This window comes from Nelumbo nucifera, chromosome 2 (genome assembly GCF_055504915.1).
Source record: "Nelumbo nucifera cultivar China Antique chromosome 2, China Antique-T2T, whole genome shotgun sequence".
In the NCBI taxonomy this organism is placed as follows: domain Eukaryota; kingdom Viridiplantae; phylum Streptophyta; class Magnoliopsida; order Proteales; family Nelumbonaceae; genus Nelumbo; species Nelumbo nucifera.
Genome location: NC_142650.1, coordinates 85,683,502 through 85,702,658, shown reverse-complemented (window position 1 = coordinate 85,702,658; position 19,157 = coordinate 85,683,502). Strand labels below are relative to the sequence as shown.

At 41.0% G+C, this 19,157-nt stretch overlaps 1 pseudogene; it reads left to right on the top strand.

Moving 5' to 3' along the window:
* The first annotated feature begins 3,417 nt into the window (after window positions 1-3,417).
* LOC104589023 (splicing factor 3B subunit 6-like protein pseudogene) lies at window positions 3,418-4,401 on the top strand (annotated as a pseudogene).
* The last annotated feature ends 14,756 nt before the right edge of the window (window positions 4,402-19,157 follow it).

The window sequence follows — 19,157 nt, the reverse complement described above, 5'->3', positions numbered from 1 at the left end:
CTGTTAGTCCTCTCTCGTCGGGCAGTGTATGATCATTATGGGCTGAAATGTTAAGTGTAAGACCATTGAGGGTAATACCTGATGGGCTAATCTTGCATCTGCCCATAGTTCTTAGCAGGCCCAACATTTACACTAAATGGTCCCTGGGTCCAACCACCTTATGAAGGTCCAAAGACTATGGACTTATGTGAGATTAGCCCATCAGGTAAAAACCTTAAATGGTCTTACATTTAACCTCTCAGCCCATAATGATCAAACACTGCCTGACAAGAGATGACCTCTCCCTCGATTGCAAGGTACAGTGTTGCACTCTCTACTCGCATGGATCCCGGGAATTAAAACATTTTTTGCAAACATTTTGTGAAATATCTCTATATAAATATATTTTGCAAAAAACAAATCTTAACAAGTTTGAAATCAAATGTCGGCAGTTTAGGTTTCCATCAGATAGAGTGCATTCCCCGATCATTCACTTTGTCCGACAAAGGGGCTGATTCTGTCATTATGATCACCCACTTAGGTCAATTCTCAAACTACCCCAACATACCCAGGTTTTGACCCCTGCTAAGGATCTCACTGATTGGCATATCAAAAATAGCCCAATCCAACACCTAGTGCAGTACCATAATCGAGTCTAGGGGTTAGGTGTAACTTTCCAGTTTTGCCCATCTGTCTCCAAGGTCCAAGACATAACTGGAAAATGGTCCGGTTCAGAGTTTCAATCAAACCCACACTACATGTGCCTCAGGTCTCACCCTGACAACTGAGACAATCTACCCCAACCTTCTTGGCAGCACATTAGTGTCAGCCTTGGCAGGATAAACCTCCCTAGGTTTATCCAACGGCTGTAAAGATTCTAAACTAACACTAGTTTCATAAGTGTCCAGTTTAAGGGTATTATACAGAAACACACCATAATAACATGAATCAATTATGTACTTTATTCATTTACAATAAATATCAATAAGTACATAAATCTGACTGGAGCTAAGAGCATAACTGTCTAACACGTTTCCCACAAACGACGCCAATTGACGATGCGCGATCTAGTGCTCCCTACTAACGAACAACCGAACATCAGACTGAGCAGGTTGCTTGGTCGAGCTGCAAGAGAGAGAGAGAGATCAGTGTACAAGTTGCTTTACTCGGGGTGGGCACTCTGATGCTTAAGTCAGTGAATTGGTAATGTGTTTGCAAGAATGCAAGAGAACTAGAGTGCTTGAGAGCTAAATCACACGTACCTTATGAGGTTGAAGGTGAGTCCCTTATATAGGCGGGCTGCAATGAGCCTCACGATACCCATCCGGGATCTCCGACTCGTCTAATTCGGAGGTGGTTTCATGCCAGGAGATGGATTCTGTGCAAGCAGGTAATGTTTATCCAATCCTGTCCAAAAGGGGTGGGGTGATAACCTGCTCTTCCAACGTGGCGTCATGATCTCGGGTAATTCGGAGTCGATTGACCACTTAAGGGGAAGGTCGCTAGGTGAAGGGATGAGAGATCCATCCTATGGATGCCCAAAGATTGCGGAATAAGGGGCGAATTTCAAAAATTTTATCTCTCCCTTCAACTGGGAATCGTATTCCCCTTTTAGAAAATCATATTTTCAATGATCAATCTTGAACCATAAACTGAACCAGATCTGAACCAAAAGGAGTGGGAGAGGATTATACCTGATAAGGAGAAATACTATCTCCCAATGGAGGTGTTCACGCCCAAGGAAGGATCCAAAATCTGCTCCCACTGAAGATGGCGCAGTGAAGGATGGAGCAGAATCAACAATGTTCTTCAAAAGAACTTGACCCTTCGCAAGAATCAACTGGACGGCTTGTGAGTACAGCTCCAATCAATCTTTTCCCAAAAGATTGAAATCAAGATCCAATCTTGATTGCTCCCAAGAACTGGAGATCGAACTGAAGGAATGGCAATGGCAGGAAGGTGGCGGCAGGAGAGAATTCGCAGTATGCAGGAAATCTCTCAATCTCTTTTTCTTTAAGAGAAGAATGCTGTTGATGATGTAAAAGGCTGCCGCCCCCTTCCCCTTTTATAATCTCAAAGGGATCAGCTCCTAATCAGATTAGGAGTTGCTAATCCAAATCATATTTGGGTTAGAAGTCCCTTAGTGATAAGGGATAATCCTTATCTTATATGCAAATCAGATCAGCTGTCTCCTAATCTAATTAGGAGGTTTCCAGATCTAAATTTTATTTAGATCTTGGACTCTCTGAGTGGATAGGGTCTAAGCCCAATCCTTTTAGCTGACCCACTTCAGAATTCGCCCCCTTTAAATGACTGATCAAATCAGCCCAGTTCGAAATGGGCTTAAGGCCCATTAAGGTTATGTACTCAAAAACCTTCCAAATTGCTGCCCAGTTGGGCTTCCTTGTATGGCGTGGGACCCAAGCATTGATCTACACATCAGCCACATGGGTTCAGCCCAGCCTTTGTTACAAGGCCTAGCCGAATGCACTGCTGAAGACAGTGTACCCCCTGAAACCCATCAAATGAGCTCTATGGGCCCAACAGTTACACTAAGTGGTCCCTGGGCCAAGCCACCTTATAACACCCAGGGACTGTGGGCAGATGCAAGATTAGCCCATCAGGCATTATCCTCAATGGTCTTACACTTAACCTCTCAACCCATAATGATCATACACTGCCCGACAAGAGATGACCTCTCCCTCGGCTTCAAGGAACAGTGTTGCACTCTCCACTTATATGGATTCCGGGAATTAAAACCTTCTTGCAAACAATTTAGAAACCATACATATATACTTTTATATCTTATATAAAATATATTTTGCAAAACAAATCTCAACGGTTGAAATCGGCTGCCGGTAGTCTTGGTTTCCATAAAGTACATCATTCTGATTGAAGCTAAGGTCCTGCCTAGTTGTTCGATGGAAACATAATTCTGATTGAAGCTAAGGGCATACAAAACTGTCTAACACTACGTACATCAGGCAGCTCTCTAACCGGGGTTAGAGCAGTTCGATGGAAACATGTCGCCTCTTAACTAACCTGAGGTCCTGCCTAGTTGTTCGCAGTTCAACTTACCAGGGTAGTGCCAAGGTCATTGATAGAATTGCGAAGTGCCCGAAGTGGTCTACTTACATGGTGCCGAGGTGTCACCCAGCTGTTCTGTGATGTCACGCATCATGAGGTCCTTAGAGGACCAAATTACCCCTCATTAGTTCACTCATCTATTTCGTTATATATCTATTAAGTGTTGGGCATGCGTTTCTTATGTTTTTAATTCATCGATTATACATTTATCGGATGATTTAAACCCAACGTACAATATACTAATCGGGAATTTTCCCGAAAATAATACTAAACGCAACGTATCATAGATAATTTATGTATTTTCACATATCATAGATAATTTTGAGACTTCGGATACTGAACTGTGGCGTTTTAAAATTCGAAGACCAAAATAATACTAAACCCAACGTACAGTATACTAATCGGGAATTTTCCCGAAAAATCACCACCCTCAATACATTCTTCCTTTCCTCCCCATCTCTTCCAGCGCAAGCTGCGCAAATACTAGCCACAGAAGGCGAGTCAAAACTCCCTTTCTGCCTGCAACTTGTGCCCTACTTTTTTCAATTAAACCCTAATTTTTCATCCAAAACCCTAGTTTTCTTTGTTCTTGAATTGAAACCTTAGGAATGGCGACAATCAGCCTTCGAAAGGGAAACGCCCGTCTCCCGCCGGAAGTGAATAGAGTTCTTTACGTCCGAAACCTTCCCTTCAACATTTCCAGCGAGGAGATGTACGATATATTCGGCAAGTACGGTGCGATAAGGCAGATACGTATTGGTACAAACAAGGATACCAGGGGAACGGCCTTTGTTGTCTACGAAGACATCTACGATGCCAAGACGGCCGTCGATCACCTGTCGGGCTTCAATGTTGCTAACCGGTATCTGATCGTGTTGTATTACCAGCAGGCCAAGATGAGCAAGAAGGTTGATCAAAAGAAGAAGGAGGACGAGATTGCTAAGATGCAGGAGAAGTATGGAGTATCTACCAAAGATAAGTAGATCTCTCGATGGTATGAATTTAGGGTTCTTGTTTTCTCCATCCCTCTGAAGTGGAAAAAAAAGAAACGGTTTTTGTTCACGGGTTTAGCGTGCTTTTGATGATATATGGTCTGGATTGCTCTTTTTCTTTTTTATTACCCATTTGTGTGTATGTATGGATTCCTGGACCATATTTCTATAAACTAATAGATTTCTGGACTAATTTCATGTAATTTTTTTATGCAAATAATTTCATGTAATTTATGGTTTAATGACCTGTAGCTCTTTTATGAGGTTATGGATTGAGAAGGTTCGGGCTTATGTTTTTTGTTGCTTTAAAAATGTAGCTATTTGCCTTTTATTGGATTTTTTAGTTCTTTTTTTTCCCTATTTTTTAATATAATCGTATTCCATCTTCCGATTGTATCTTATCAGCTTTTTGTGATCTAATGAAAGAGGTACACCTCCCCCATTATCAGTATTATGTTAGATTAGAATACAATGATGAGAGATGATGGAGTATGTATTGTTTTGTTAAAAACTGTGTTTTATCAAATTCATATTCATCTAAATAATATAAGCTTTGTGAATGCTGATACACAAAAATAAAAAGAAGAAAGAAAATCTAGATCTTTATCTGGTCATTATGAGAGTGAAATGAAAGAATGAAATTCCAGAATTTCCAACACTAGAAAGCAAGTGGTTTTGTCTCAAAAAAATATAATTTCCAGCACTAGAAAGTAAGAGGTTTTCTCTAAAAAATAGAAAGCAAGAGGATTTTTAGGCGTTGTTTGGCAAGTCTGTTTTGGAAGATCTTCCTAAAGCCCAGTAGATCAAAAGATGCATTGGGATTTTTGGAGCTGGTCTTTGCAGACCAATAACTATGTTGTTATCACTATTTTTGACAAATCTTCTCAGCACATGGAAAGAACTAAAGATTTTTTGGTAAGCATGGCTTTCACATGAGCCAAGTTGATCCACATGTGCCAAAACATTGTGTCATCTGTGAACATGTAAAAATTCAAAACAATATATGCATATTTCAGAAAATAGTGTGGGGCCCAATACCACCCACATAGAAATGGGATGTGTGGGCCCCACTAACAACCAGAACCTACAAAACACAACAATGTGGGCCCACCAACATCCACAATTGTAGAAATGGGATGTGTGGGCTCCACCAACACCTAGAACCTGCAAAACACAACAATGCAGGCCCACTAACATCCATAATCACAGAAATGGGATGTGAGGGCCCCACTAACACCTAACCTGCAAAACACAACAATGTGGGCCCACCAACATCTAGAATCACAGGAATGGGATGTGTGGGCCCACTAACATCCAGAACCTGCAAAACATTGCTCAAACAGATACCATTCATAATCCATCATCAAGGACCATTTTTCAAACAGAGACCATCCAATGATAGAGACCATTCCAAGAAACAATAATGAATAGTGACAGAGATCATTTCAATGACAGAGACCATTCATAACCATCACGAACCATTCCAAGAAAAATGTGTATGTGATAAATCATTCAATGATAGACAACTCATAATCAATCATCAAGAATCATTCCATGAAACAATATGTTATAGGCTATTTGATGATATATGCTACTTCATAACAGAGGCCAATAATGAATAGTCATCCATGGTGAAGTAGAAACAGAACACATTACAATAGCAATGAAAAGAAATACGATGTTATAATGAAGATAGAAATTAGTTAAAGCATAAACCCCAACCAAATAGATTAAACCATAAACCCAAATGGCATAAACCCTAAATGCAATGATAAGAATGCATCCAAAGCAAACAAACCCCATCTTGACATGTGCAAAGGGGAGAGGATGGAGTTGTAACTTGATGGGAAGATCATCGGATGATGAAATGACCACTTGAAACAAACTAAAATCAGTGGTGGAGAAAGAAGGGGAAGAAGAAGAGTAAAGAAAGGAAGAAAGGAGAAAAACGAAAGAAATGAAAAAAGAAAATGAAGAGATGGAAAACAGTGAGATTTAAATGTATCAACATTTGATCTAGCTCATTGACAGTGAGGTTGAAGGTTCCATGGTCTCTGCTAATGGAGGTTTAGCAGTAGTAGAGCTCTAATGGATGTGTTCTAAGGAAATGAAGATTGATTGAGAGACCCCTATTTTGAGGACTGAGAACATGTGCAACTTACACACGTAGACGTACTGGTCTATCTCAAGTAGACCTGAGCCATAGGAAAGATGAGAATCTTCAAATAAAGCCTTCTCGAAAAAGACAATTTTTGGCTTTCAAAACTGACCAGCTATTGGGCTACTGGCTACTAGTTCCCAAATGACAGTAGACCATTTTTCATCTTTTTATCTATCCGTAGATGAAAAGACACACCATATAGACTTGCCAAATGATGCCTTAATCATTGGATTGGTCATGGTGACTGGCGAAAGTGGTCAATTGGGTTCTTCACTGGAGAGTAATTTAAGGGATCTCTATGAATTCAATTCTCAAGGGGCTGGTATGTTGATGCAGATCACATTCTTCAGAGAAATCAATTTATTGATGTATGACTGCCTCACTGCACCATTTTTTTTTTTTTTTGAAAAAATTAAGATGAACTGTGATGGATGTTCCTTAGGAAATCCAGGTCCCTCTGAAGCAGGAGGTGTAGAGACCACACAAGGTAAAGTGGCTTTGAGCAACTTGTTAAGGCAAATCTCTAAGATCTGATCTTCTTGCTTGCTTTACTTTAAGACCTAACATTGACTTTCTTATGAGTGGATGTCCACAAGTTTTGGATGTCCCTAGGGCCCTAGAAGCATAAAGAAGCTAAGGTATTAGTTAATAGGTTGAAGAGATCATTTAAGTGAACTCTTAGATAGGCCACTGACATGGCTAGTTCACTTGCTAGCTATGTTATCAAAGCATTAATGATTTGAACGACAAATCAGTTGAGGGCTAGACGAACTGCATCATTAACTAGTTGGTCTTATAGTGGAGTTGCCAAGGATGACTAAGCATTGACTAGGTTGACTAGTCAAATGACCACAAAGTTATCTTAAAGCTTTATTTATTTGTCTACATTGGTTGCTAGTGAGGGCTCTGGTAAGGTGGTGTTAGATTGGAGGGCTCTAGGACTGGGGTGCAAATCTAGGAGAACTTGTGAGATACTGAGATGTTTGTATTCATGATGAATCAGCCTTGAGCTGTGTGGTTGTCTCCTTCAGCCTAATCTTTTGGAACTTAGGAGCTTTTACTTTCTCTGATTATCAATGAACACTCTTCTGGTTATAATTATTGATTAGAAAAGTTGGGCCATGTCAGATAGTTTGGGTTGCTTCCAAATCATGTTTTTGTATTCCATTCTATTCATGGTTGTATTTCTTATTAAGTGCTATCCTTTAAATCCTTTTTACGTTCTTTTGTTACTTTTTGGATTCATGCCTTTGCCTTCATCCGTTTTGTTTTAGATGAAAGACTTCTTGTGGTTCTCTAAATAATTGTAGTGGGAAATTAAAACTAGCAAGAATCTTGATTCAACCAAGATCATGTCCATGGTGGTACACAAAATCATAGTTTTAAAACAATTAATTGCATACTCATAAAAAAAAAACAATTCATTGCATACCTTTTAGGTAGATTCAATTTCTTGAAGCATATCCTCAGTAAACTTTGAACTCGAGGTGCAAGGCGCAAGGCGCAAGGCGCAAGGCGAGGTGCACACCTTTTTGAAGCAAGGCACAAAAATAAAAAATGCTAAAACCAACAATTTAAAAAAATATTAAACATAATATTAATAAAAATATAAACTTAAATTTTAAAATAAATGTTTTAAAAAATCTATTATCTAAAATTAGAATACATAAACATAACATGTAAAGCGTATTCAAATGAAAATTTAAAAATAAAATCAAACATATAAAGCATTTTAAAGCATTCAAACCCACAATCTCTTTTTTTCCTCAATTGCGTTACTTCAAGCAGCTCTTGTGATGTAAAACATATTGCATTCTTGATTCTATGAGCCACCTTTGTACCATGTCCCTCGAGGCAAACCCACAATCTCTTAAATTCTTAATTCTCACATAAAAAATAATGATTTTATAACTTTAATTTCCTTTTAGGAAGATATTTTATTAGAATGAATGAATGAACAACATTAGCAAATAGGGGGTTCTCAGAGCTTCGGTGAGTGAGTGAACCCTTGGCCTAGCTGCTAGATTCAAAAAAAGCAAAATAGTGGGAAATTTAAAAAGGTACATGTCTAGGCGCATCAGGCGTGTGCCTTTTGAAAGGGTTGCGCCTAGGACCTAGGTGAGGCGCCAACCCTAAAATGTGCCTTGCCTATCCACCTAGAGGCGTGCCTTTAAAATCATTGGTTTGGCCTCCAAGATTGATTCACACGAAGTAGTAGCAAACAAAATTCTTAATTCTCACAGGTAAATCATGATCTAGGTGAGAGAGAAGAGAGGGAGAGAGAGGGTTGTGTGGCTCCAAGAGTGTGCTAGTAGGCTTTTTGGAATTGGGGTTTAGCAGATGGGAGTGTTCTCTATCCCAAGACCGCCTCTTTTCTTATTTCATATAGTTTGTGCTCCTTTTCTAATTAGGAGAGGATTTATCTAATAAATTCCCCAAATTACAGTTAGTTCCTATTTACAATTAGGTCCCTCCACTAAGACTTCTCTTAGTGAGCAGACCCTCCTCCTGTCCTCTATTACCTCTATACTCTTTTATGTTTTGTCCCTTAATGTGTGTGACCTCTTAGGTTTAATGCTATTAGGTAGTGGCAAATGATGTCGAACTCCTTCAACATCCCAGATGGAACTCCTTTTAGCTAAATTAAATTAGAAACTTTTTTTAACTCTCCCTTGAATGTGAACAATTAATCATTATTTTAGGGGTTCCACAAAGCATGAATGACACCTAGCAGTATGTCATGGTTACTTAACAACTTGAATTTGGCAGTTTGACCCTTTGCACATCTAGTTACCATATAGTCAAATCCTTCTATCATACAATGTCCCGAGAGAGCAAAGGGCCATGGGAAATAAGTCAAATCCTATTGGATTAGTTATATTTCCCACTGAATCGATGATGACTCATATGGTGACACTTGGAACTCTTTCCATATTACCATACTGCTTTGGCCAGGATTTCCTGAGTCTCACCAATTTCAGCCTCATAGGACATTCTTTCTCTACATGGATTGGAGACTCATTTACTTTTCCTCCACTACTCATCACTAATTTCATGAGGGATTAGTGCCTAACATCTTCCTCAGCCCATAAGGGTATCTCTCACCCTGTTTTTTGTTAGTAGGCCCATTTGTGGAGCTATCAAATCAAGTTACTTCCATCCTTGCCCAATGTTCCACTGCCCCAATTTAGTGTATGATGACACTGAATCCCACGGGTTGGAATGTTTGTCAAGGCTTCATCTCATAGTCAATTCCAATCTATGAACCCATTCTTAAACGACTTTCAAAAAAAAAAAAATACCCATTCTTAAACTCCTCAGGATGTGCCACCTACTATATTACCCAAATATGGCAAGACATGGTGTCAGATATGGAAATTGCACTCAAAATTGAAATACCTAACATGTTATGACACCCTTGTTCAAGTACCAAGGTATCATGGTGTGCTGATGGTATGGAACAATGGCTGCCAAGAAACCTTTGACCAAATCAAGCAATACTTGTTCAGTCCTCTAGTTCTAATCACACCAGCCCAGGAGACCCCTTTCGGAGTATCCATCAGTTCAGGTGACTTTAGCCGGTTGTGTGTGTATTAGGTCTACACGAGGACACTAGACATGGGGAAAAGGTCATTTATTATCTCAGCCAAAATTTTATTTATGGAAGCCTACTGAATACTTGTTTGGGCATGCCAAAAGATAAAGCCTTATCTTCTCTCATTTCAAGTTCTTGTATCTGTTAGAATAGGGGAACCCAGGCCTCTATATGAGAACCGACAATTGGTGCATGAAGTGTGTAAGAGGAGAGGTACACATCGGCATTATAACAGAATGATGTAAACACATTGAAACAGAATGTAACAGAAAGTCTAACTGAATTGTAAAACTTACCAGATTGCAATATAAATGAGAAGAAGGAAGAGGCAAGGGGAGACAGAATTCATTCAATTAATCTCTCTCTCTCTCTCTCTCTCTCTCTCTCTCTCTTTCTTCTTTCTTCTCTTTTTTTGATCAATAAAAATTTGGACCATTTCTCATCTCTTATTTTAGAGTTTGGTTCCCTCAAAAGAACCGTGACTTAGGCAGATTCCTAACAATTTGGTATCAGAGCTGTAGATGCCAAATATGAAAGCCACATCCATGGAGGCAAGGGTCGATCAGGTGGAGGTCGAGCTACACTGTCTCTGGTGATGTACCTCAAGGAAACAATGGCTTTTGTCCTGTGTCCTTTGGAATAGAGCATGCCAAAAATGTTTAGGGGTGTCGAGCAAGAAAGAGGGTAGCCAAGGAAGCAGTTGGTAGGAAAGCTCAAGCACGAATAAGAACACCAAACTGATCTTTTCAATATTTTTGGGGGTGATCCAATTTCTTGGATCTATAGGGCTGAGAGATTCTTTGAATGCAATGGAACACCAGGACACGATTGTCGATCGAGTAGCCCTTGCAGACCTTCACATTAAAAGGGGAGCAATCCTCTAGTACCAGTGGTACTGGAGAGGACACCAAAATTTTCTTGGATGGACTTCATTGGCGCCCTCTTTGTGCGATTCAGAGCTTCAGGCTATGAAGATTATGACAAAAATCTTGCAAAATTAAGACAGATTGGTAGTGTGAGAGAGTACCTGATGGAGTTTGAAAGATTGGTAGTTAGGGCGCAAGGATGGTCTGAGTGAACCTTGGTAGGGGCGTTCTTGGGCGGTCTCAAGGAAGATTTGTGATTAGAGGTGAAGGCGATGCAACCTGCAGCCATCTTAGGTGCAACAACCCTTTCTTGAATCCAGAAAGAAAAGATGATGCAAGTAAAGAAGAATCAATTGAACATGGTCTCCAACAGTAAAGCCATCGGTACACTCAAGGCCTGGTGGGCCAGGAACATGACCCAATAAAGAAAGGAAGCATTGGGAAAACCAACCTCAGGCCCTACTCTCATGCCCTTGAAGAAACTAGCATGGGCCAAGATGTAGGCTTGTAGAGAGACAAAGGTCTTTGCTACAGTTGTGAAGAAACTCAGAAAGATTTGGACCTGTCTATCGATGTAAGACACAACAGGCATTTGTCCTCTAGATTGATGAGGAAGAATATGAAGGTAATGAGGGATTGCCAAGAATGACAAACCAAGATAAACAAGAGTGGACAGAAATCTAGTCTATTGAACCAGAAATTTCACTGTAAGCACTTGTTGGATTCTCATCACTCTAGACCATTAGAGTTTCAGGCTTGGTGAAGGGTTGCCAGGTGACAATCCCTATCGACAGTGGAAGCACCCTAAACTTCGTGACAACCATCTTGGTCAAACAGTTGGGGTTGCCAGTTGAGCCCACAGTAGCATTCAGAGTCCATGTAGCCAATGGAACCTCACTATGATGTGATAGTGTAGTATTTTTATGGGTACTGACATTTGTATTCAGGGACAAAAATTTACAGTGGACCTCTATCCCTTGGAGTTGAGTGGGGCTGATATTGTTTTAGGGATTCAGTGGTTAAGATAGTTGGGACCCATGCTATGTGATTGGGTCCGTTTAATCATCGATTTTACGAAGAATAGGAACCAATTCCGTTTGCAAGGTCCAGCAAGCCTCTTAGCTCTACTCAAGGACGGACATAACCCAGGTCAGCCTATTTTTTTGGCAATTGACCCGTACATGCCTTGTACTATCCAAAGCCCATATGGCCATGGGCCAGGAGGACTATCAGCAACAACTTGAGATTGCAGCGGTATGTGACTGTTTTCCAGGAGCCATCGGAATTACAACTATAATGGGAACACGATCATAGGATCCCGCAATTGCTTGGAGCACCTCCAACAAATGTAAGATAGCTATCTTTATTTTCAAAAGAAGGAAATTGAGAAACAAGTCCAGGGGCTGTTAACTAAGAAATTTATCCAACCCAGCCACAACCCCTTTTCCTCCCCCATTCTTCTAGTTAAAAAGAATGACAGGTCATGGAGGTTTTTGCATTGATTACCGAACTCTTAATAATATTACAATTAAAGATAGGTTTTTGATTCTGGTAATTGACGAGCCAATTGATGTGCTTGAGGAGGCAAGGTCTTTTCTAAACTTGACTTGAGGGCTGGGTATCACCAAATTAGAGTCTATTTGGATGATATCCCCGAAACAACTTTCCAGACTCATGACCATTATGAATTCTGGGTCTTGTCATTTGCTCTTGCAAACACACCTACAACCTTCCAAGGACCTTTTGGCATTTTTGGGGTTAACGGGATGTTATCGCCTCTTCAGGTTATGATGAGTGGATACTTGCGATGTTCATTATGGGCATCGCTTGATACTTGCGATGGACATAAAATGACATTACTAGTCTAAGACAAACCCAATACATCCTAGCACCTTGTGATGTTCATGAAATGATAGTCCATGCTATAACAAATGGTGGATAAACCTCGAGGCCGACGACTCCTGCCTAAGGGAGATTGGCATTCATTCTGGTCACATTGATCTATGATGAGGCATCTTAAAGGCGACCAAGCCAACACCTGAGCATGTCAGTCAAATTCATCCTCCATTGGCAACAATGGTAACTTGGCTTTTAGAAAGGAAAAGGTCACCACATGCAACTTTTTGCCATTTTCTTTGATTAAAATCAGAACCGAGGGTGGTAGATCAATCTTCTTCTCTTTCTGTTGCATGGTAGTTCCTTCGTTTTAGGTTTCAAGTTCGAGATCTAAACCCAAAACATGGTTGATGACAGTAGTACACTAGGTGTGATGTGTTAGACAGTTTTGTATGCCCTTAGCTTCAATCAGAATGATGTACTTTATGAGTTTATTGTAAATGAATAAAGATACATATTTGATTCATGTTCCCTTGGTATGTTTCTGTGTAATACCCTTAAACTGGACACTTAATGAGACTCGTGTTAGTTTAAAATGTTCACAGCCAGTGGGTCGGTCTGGGGAGACCTATCCTGACAAGGTTGACACTGTAGTGCCACCAAGTCGGTTGGGGTGGCTTGTCTCAGCTGCCAGGGTGAGACCCTAGGCACATACAGTGTAGGATTAATTGGATCTTTGAACTGGACCAGATTTCCAGTATTGCCCTGGACCTTGGAGATTGATGGGCAAAACTGGAAAGTTACACCCGACCCCTAGACTCGATTATGATACTACACTAGGTGTCGGATTGGGCTGTCTTTGATGTACCAATCAGTGAGATCCTTAGCGGGGGTCAAAACCTGGGTATGTTGGGACAGTCCGAGAATTCATCTGAGTGGGTGATCATAGTGACAGGATCAGCCCCTTTGTCGGACAAAGGTAATGATCGGGGATGCACTCTCGCTGATGGAAACCAAGACTGCCGGCAGCCGATTTCAACCGTTGAGATTTGTTTTGCAAAATATAATTTATATAAGATATAAAAGTATATATGTATGATTTCTAAATTGTTTGCAAGAAGGTTTTAATTACCGGGATCCATATAAGTGGAGAGTGCAACACTGTTCCTTGCAGCCGAGGGAGAGGTCCTCTCTTGTCGGGCAGTGTATGATCATTATGGGCAGAGAGGTTAAGTGTAAGACCATTGAGGATAATGCCTGATGGGCTAATCTTGCATCTGCCCACAGTCCCTGCGTGTTACAAGGTGGATTGGCCCAGGGACCACTTAGTGTAAGTGTTGGGCCTATAGAGCTCATTTGATGGGTTTCAGGGGGTACACTGTCTTCAGCAGTGCATTCGGCCAGGCCTTGTAACAAAGGCTGGGCTGAACCCATGTGGCTGATGTGTAGATCAATGCTTGGGTCCCACGCCATACAAGGAAGCCCAACTGGGCAGCAATTTGGAAGGTTTTTAAGTACATAACCTTAATGGGCCTTAAGCCCATTTCGAACTGGGCTGATTTAATCAGTCATTTAAAGGGGGCGAATTCTGAAGTGGGTCAACTAAAAGGATTGGGCTTAGACTCTATCCACTCAGAGAGTCCAAAATCTAAATAAGATTTAGATCTGGAAACCTCCTAATTAGATTAGGAGACAGCTGATCTGATTTGCAGATAAAATAAGGATTATCCCTTATCACTAAGGGACTTCTAACCCAAATATGATTTGGATTAGCAGCTCCTAATCTGATTAGGAGCTGATCCCTTTGAGATTATAAAAGGGGAAGGGGGCGGCAGCCTTTTACATCATCAACAGCATTCTTCTCTTAAAGAAAGAGAGATTGAGAGATTTCCTGCATACTGCGAATTCTCTCCTGCCGCCACCTTCCTGCCATTGCCATTCCTTCAGTTCGATCTCCAGTTCTTGGGAGCAATCAAGATTGGATCTTGATTTCAATCTTTTGTGAAAAGATTGGTTGGAGCTGTACTCAAGTCGTCCAGTTGATCCTTACGAAGGATCAAGTTCTTTTGAAGAACGTTGCTGATTCTGCTCCACCCTGCACTGCGCCATCTTCAGTGGGAGCAGATTTTGGATCCTTCCTTGGGCGTGAACACCTCCATTGGGAGATAGTATTTCTCCGTATCAGGTATAATCCTCTCCCACTCCTTTTGGTTCAGATCTGGTTCAGTTTATGGTTCAAGATTGATCCTTGAAAATATGATTTTCTAAATGGGAATACGATTCTCAGTTGAAGGGAGAGATAAAATTTTTGAAATTCACCCCTCATTCCGCAATCTTTGGGCGTCCATACGATGGATCTCTCATCCCTTCAGTGGTATCAGAGCCATGGTTCAAATCTTGAACCAATTTGTTTCAGATCTGAACCTGCGCAAATGGGCAGAAGGTGTTCTACCCGATTTGCGCAGATATGGGTTTTGGGAAATTTTGTTCCCAAAATTAATGGGCGAATAATCTGAAATTAATTTTATATAAATCTGATTATTATTTAGAATTGTTCTTTATGATTTTCTTGATTTATGGGCTGTTCGTACAAGAGGAGATCGAAATCTTGGTTTGCGCAGGGAACTTGCAGGATTTGCAGTTTCTTGATTTATTTATTTTTGGTCTGTAAATAATTTTTTTTTATTTTCTAGACTCAATGTATAGGTATTCGATCTGTTGTAATTATTAATAGAAATAGGATTTCTATTTATTTTAATTATGGATCGAAGATGGCGGCGCAGAAAGGGAGATTTCGCAGAGAAGAAGATTTCGCAGATGGGAGAATCGCTATCTGCGATTTACAGTTTGTGAAACTGCATTCTGTGATCTAACCTCTGTTTTGCAGGATGGATTGTGCGAACAGCCATGATTTACTGATTGTTGTTTTTCTTTTATCAGTAATTAATTTCAGATTATTTTCTTGAATTAAAGATTTAATTAAAATCAAACCCTAGACCCATTCGAACCAAGATTGGTTCAAATTGTTTGGACCAAATCTAGGGTTTAATCAAGGCTGAAAGTCAGCCCTAATTTTCCCACTGATGGGCCTAAGGATTGATATTTAATTAAATGGTTAATTCGGCCCAACCTGTAAAAGCCCAGTTTTAAATAGTTAAAACTGCTAAAAGCCCACTTAACACATAAAGCTATATGGGTTGAACCGTTCGGCCCATATACCTAGATAATATTATGGATTTAAAATGGGCTTCAAATGGGCTTTACAGATAATTAATTGATTGGATCAATTTATCCCTGCATGTGATGTATAGATGTGTGATGTGTTACGTACATGGGCCATAAGTACTTGGCCCATGCTCAATCGACAGTGGCTCTTTCGCACACCATGGCTGAATGCACATCATTGCCATGGTGTCCCTTTTGGTCATTGGATGACCTCCCTCAGTGGTGGGCCCCACACCTAATCATGAGGTCTCGTGCGGAACCCTAGCCGATTCAGGCCCACCAAAATCTGGCTTTATGAAAGTCAGTGGGAGCCACTTTGGTTTGACCTAAAGATAGAACTAGGGCGTAATTATCTGTTCCCTCCAGATGATATGAGTGCATGTGATAGGGAGATTCATATGATAAACTCTCTAAAGGCCTTCCATCATTAGCACAAGGATGGGTCCTTCAGTAATGAGGAAACGCACCAGAAAATGGGCTATCCATTTGTTGTTGGGCTTGTCTAAGTGTTTCATAAGATGATAAGGGCGTCATAGATCGATGTGGGAGGGGCTTCACCAGAAAATGGGAACTCTCTCACGGTACCTTGGCGTTCACGAATATGATGGGTAAGCACTCACTGGACAGAAAGGTTTACCTGAAAACGGCTCTGAACCTTGTCTAACAGAGGCCAAAGGGAAAACTCATATGATGAGTGGATATGATCCTTCACAGAAAGGTGGTGGGGTTATGCAGCTGAAACAGTTGGCCTCATGCACCCTATGTGATTTCCCACATTTCCATAGACAACCCGTAGTCTCCGTCGCTGAGAAATGAGGGAAATCTCAGAGACGAATAAATGGAAATGGATCGTAGATTAAAATCCATATCTATGAAATGAACATGAATCAAATTAGGTCGTTGACTGATGTTTGCTCTTTTATCAGAAAATGGCAAACGGATCATTTGCAAAGCTACTTGATGACAACAAGTTGAAAGGCCCAAACTATGCTGACTGGTATAGGAACCTTATGTTGGTCTTAACCTCTGAGAAATTGGACAAGGTAGCAAAGAATCCTGCCCCGGATCGTTCGGGAGATAGGGTTTCCGAGGCCCGAAGAAGAGAATACCAAGAATGGGAGGAGAAAAACTCCCTTGCCCGCTACTATATCATTGCCTCCTTGGACAATCCAATTCAGAGGCAGTTCGATCAGATCGAACTTGCTAAAGACGTATTGGACAGTCTTAGGACAATGTACGAAGAGCAGAATCGTTCTACTCGACAGAAGGTCTTGAAACAGTTCATGACCGCGCAGATGTCCAAGGGCTAACAAGTTCACGACCATTGTCTTCGGATGATGGGCTATATCAACGAACTAGAGGCTCTTGGATCCGGGCTGGATCTGGTAACTTAGATCGATGCTATTCTCAACTCTCTGCCTCCATCCTTTAATCCATTCATCATGAACTACAACATGAACAAGCTGAACGTCAGCTTGCAGGAACTCAACAATATGTTGCAGAGGGCCGAAGAATTGATTAAAAAGGATGAGCCCATTGCCATGCTTGTTGAAACTGGCAAATCGAGCAAGAAAAGGAAGGCGAAGAGAAAGCCCCAGAAAAAAGGCTGCCAAACCCAAGAAGCAGAGGAAGGACAAGGCATCAGATGCTTGTCAATTTTGCAAGAAGACCGGTCACTGGAAAAGGAATTGTCCTGCCTACCTGGAATCCAAGAAAGGTAATTTCGAAACTTGTGTTATAGAAACCAATTTATTGGTAGCTTCTGCGTCCTGGTGTATTGACTCTGGGGCTTCAACTCATGCATGTAACTCACTGTAGGGGTTCAAGGTAAGCAGAAGGCTGAGTGAAGGAGAAGTCACACTCTACTTAGGGAATACTGCAACTGTTGCAGCCGCGGCCATAGGAACCGTGGAACTATTTTTTAGAGAAGGAATAATTGTACTAAAAGATTGTCTTTACGTACAAAATTTAATAAGAAATTTGATTTGTCTTAAAACTGTGTGCAGATGGTTATTCTGTCTTCTTTAGTAATACGATTACTATTAAAAGAAATAACAGATTCATCGCATACGGGGAACTGGAGAACGGTCTCTATGTTCTACGTCCTTCTCTAGAAACTAACATAACTGAATCTACGTCGGTTGAAAACCCCAAGAAGAGAGCCCGTGATACAGTTAATCCCACGTGTCTGTGGCATTACCGACTTGGCCACATCGGTGTTGACCGAATCACAAGGTTGGTAAAGGATGGTCCTTTTGATTTTCTAGCTGTAGAAGATCTTCCCACCTGTGAGCCTTGCCCACAAGGCAAGATGACGAAACGGTCATTTAACGGTAAGCCTGAAAGATGTACAGGCACACTTGACCTAATACATACTGATGTATGTGGTCCCCTGAGTGTTAGGACACGAAATCAACACGTGTATTTCATCACCTTCAAGTGGGACTCCGGCTAGTACCTGATTGGACCTAAGTGCAAGTGGGAGCTGTTAGACAGTTTTGTATGCCCTTAGCTTCAATCAGAATGATGTACTTTATGAGTTTATTGTAAATGAATAAAGATACATATTTGATTCATGTTCCCTTGGTATGTTTCTGTGTAATACCCTTAAACTGGACACTTAATGAGACTCGTGTTAGTTTAGAATGTTCACAGCCAGTGGGTCGGTCTGGGGAGACCTATCCTGACAAGGTTGACACTGTAGTGCCACCAAGTCGGTTGGGGTGGCTTGTCTCAGCTGCTAGGGTGAGACCTTAGGCACATACAGTGTAGGATTAATTGAATCTTTGAACTGGACCAGATTTCCAGTATTGCCCTGGACCTTGGAGATTGATGGGCAAAACTGGAAAGTTACACCCGACCCCTAGACTCGATTATGATACTACACTAGGTGTCGGATTGGGCTGTCTTTGATGTACCAATCAGTGAGATCCTTAGCGGGGGTCAAAACCTGGGTATGTTGGGACAGTCCGAGAATTCATCTGAGTGGGTGATCATAGTGACAGGATCAGCCCCTTTGTCGGACAAAGGTAATGATCGGGGATGCACTCTCGCTGATGGAAACCAAGACTGCCGGCAGCCGATTTCAACCGTCGAGATTTGTTTTGCAAAATATATTTTATATAAGATATAAAAGTATATATGTATGGTTTCTAAATTGTTTGCAAGAAGGTTTTAATTACCGGGATCCATATAAGTGGAGAGTGCAACACTGTTCCTTGCAGCCGAGGGAGAGGTCCTCTCTTGTCGGGCAGTGTATGATCATTATGGGCAGAGAGGTTAAGTGTAAGACCATTGAGGATAATGCCTGATGGGCTAATCTTGCATCTGCCCACAGTCCCTGCGTGTTACAAGGTGGATTGGCCCAGGGACCACTTAGTGTAAGTGTTGGGCCTATAGAGCTCATTTGATGGGTT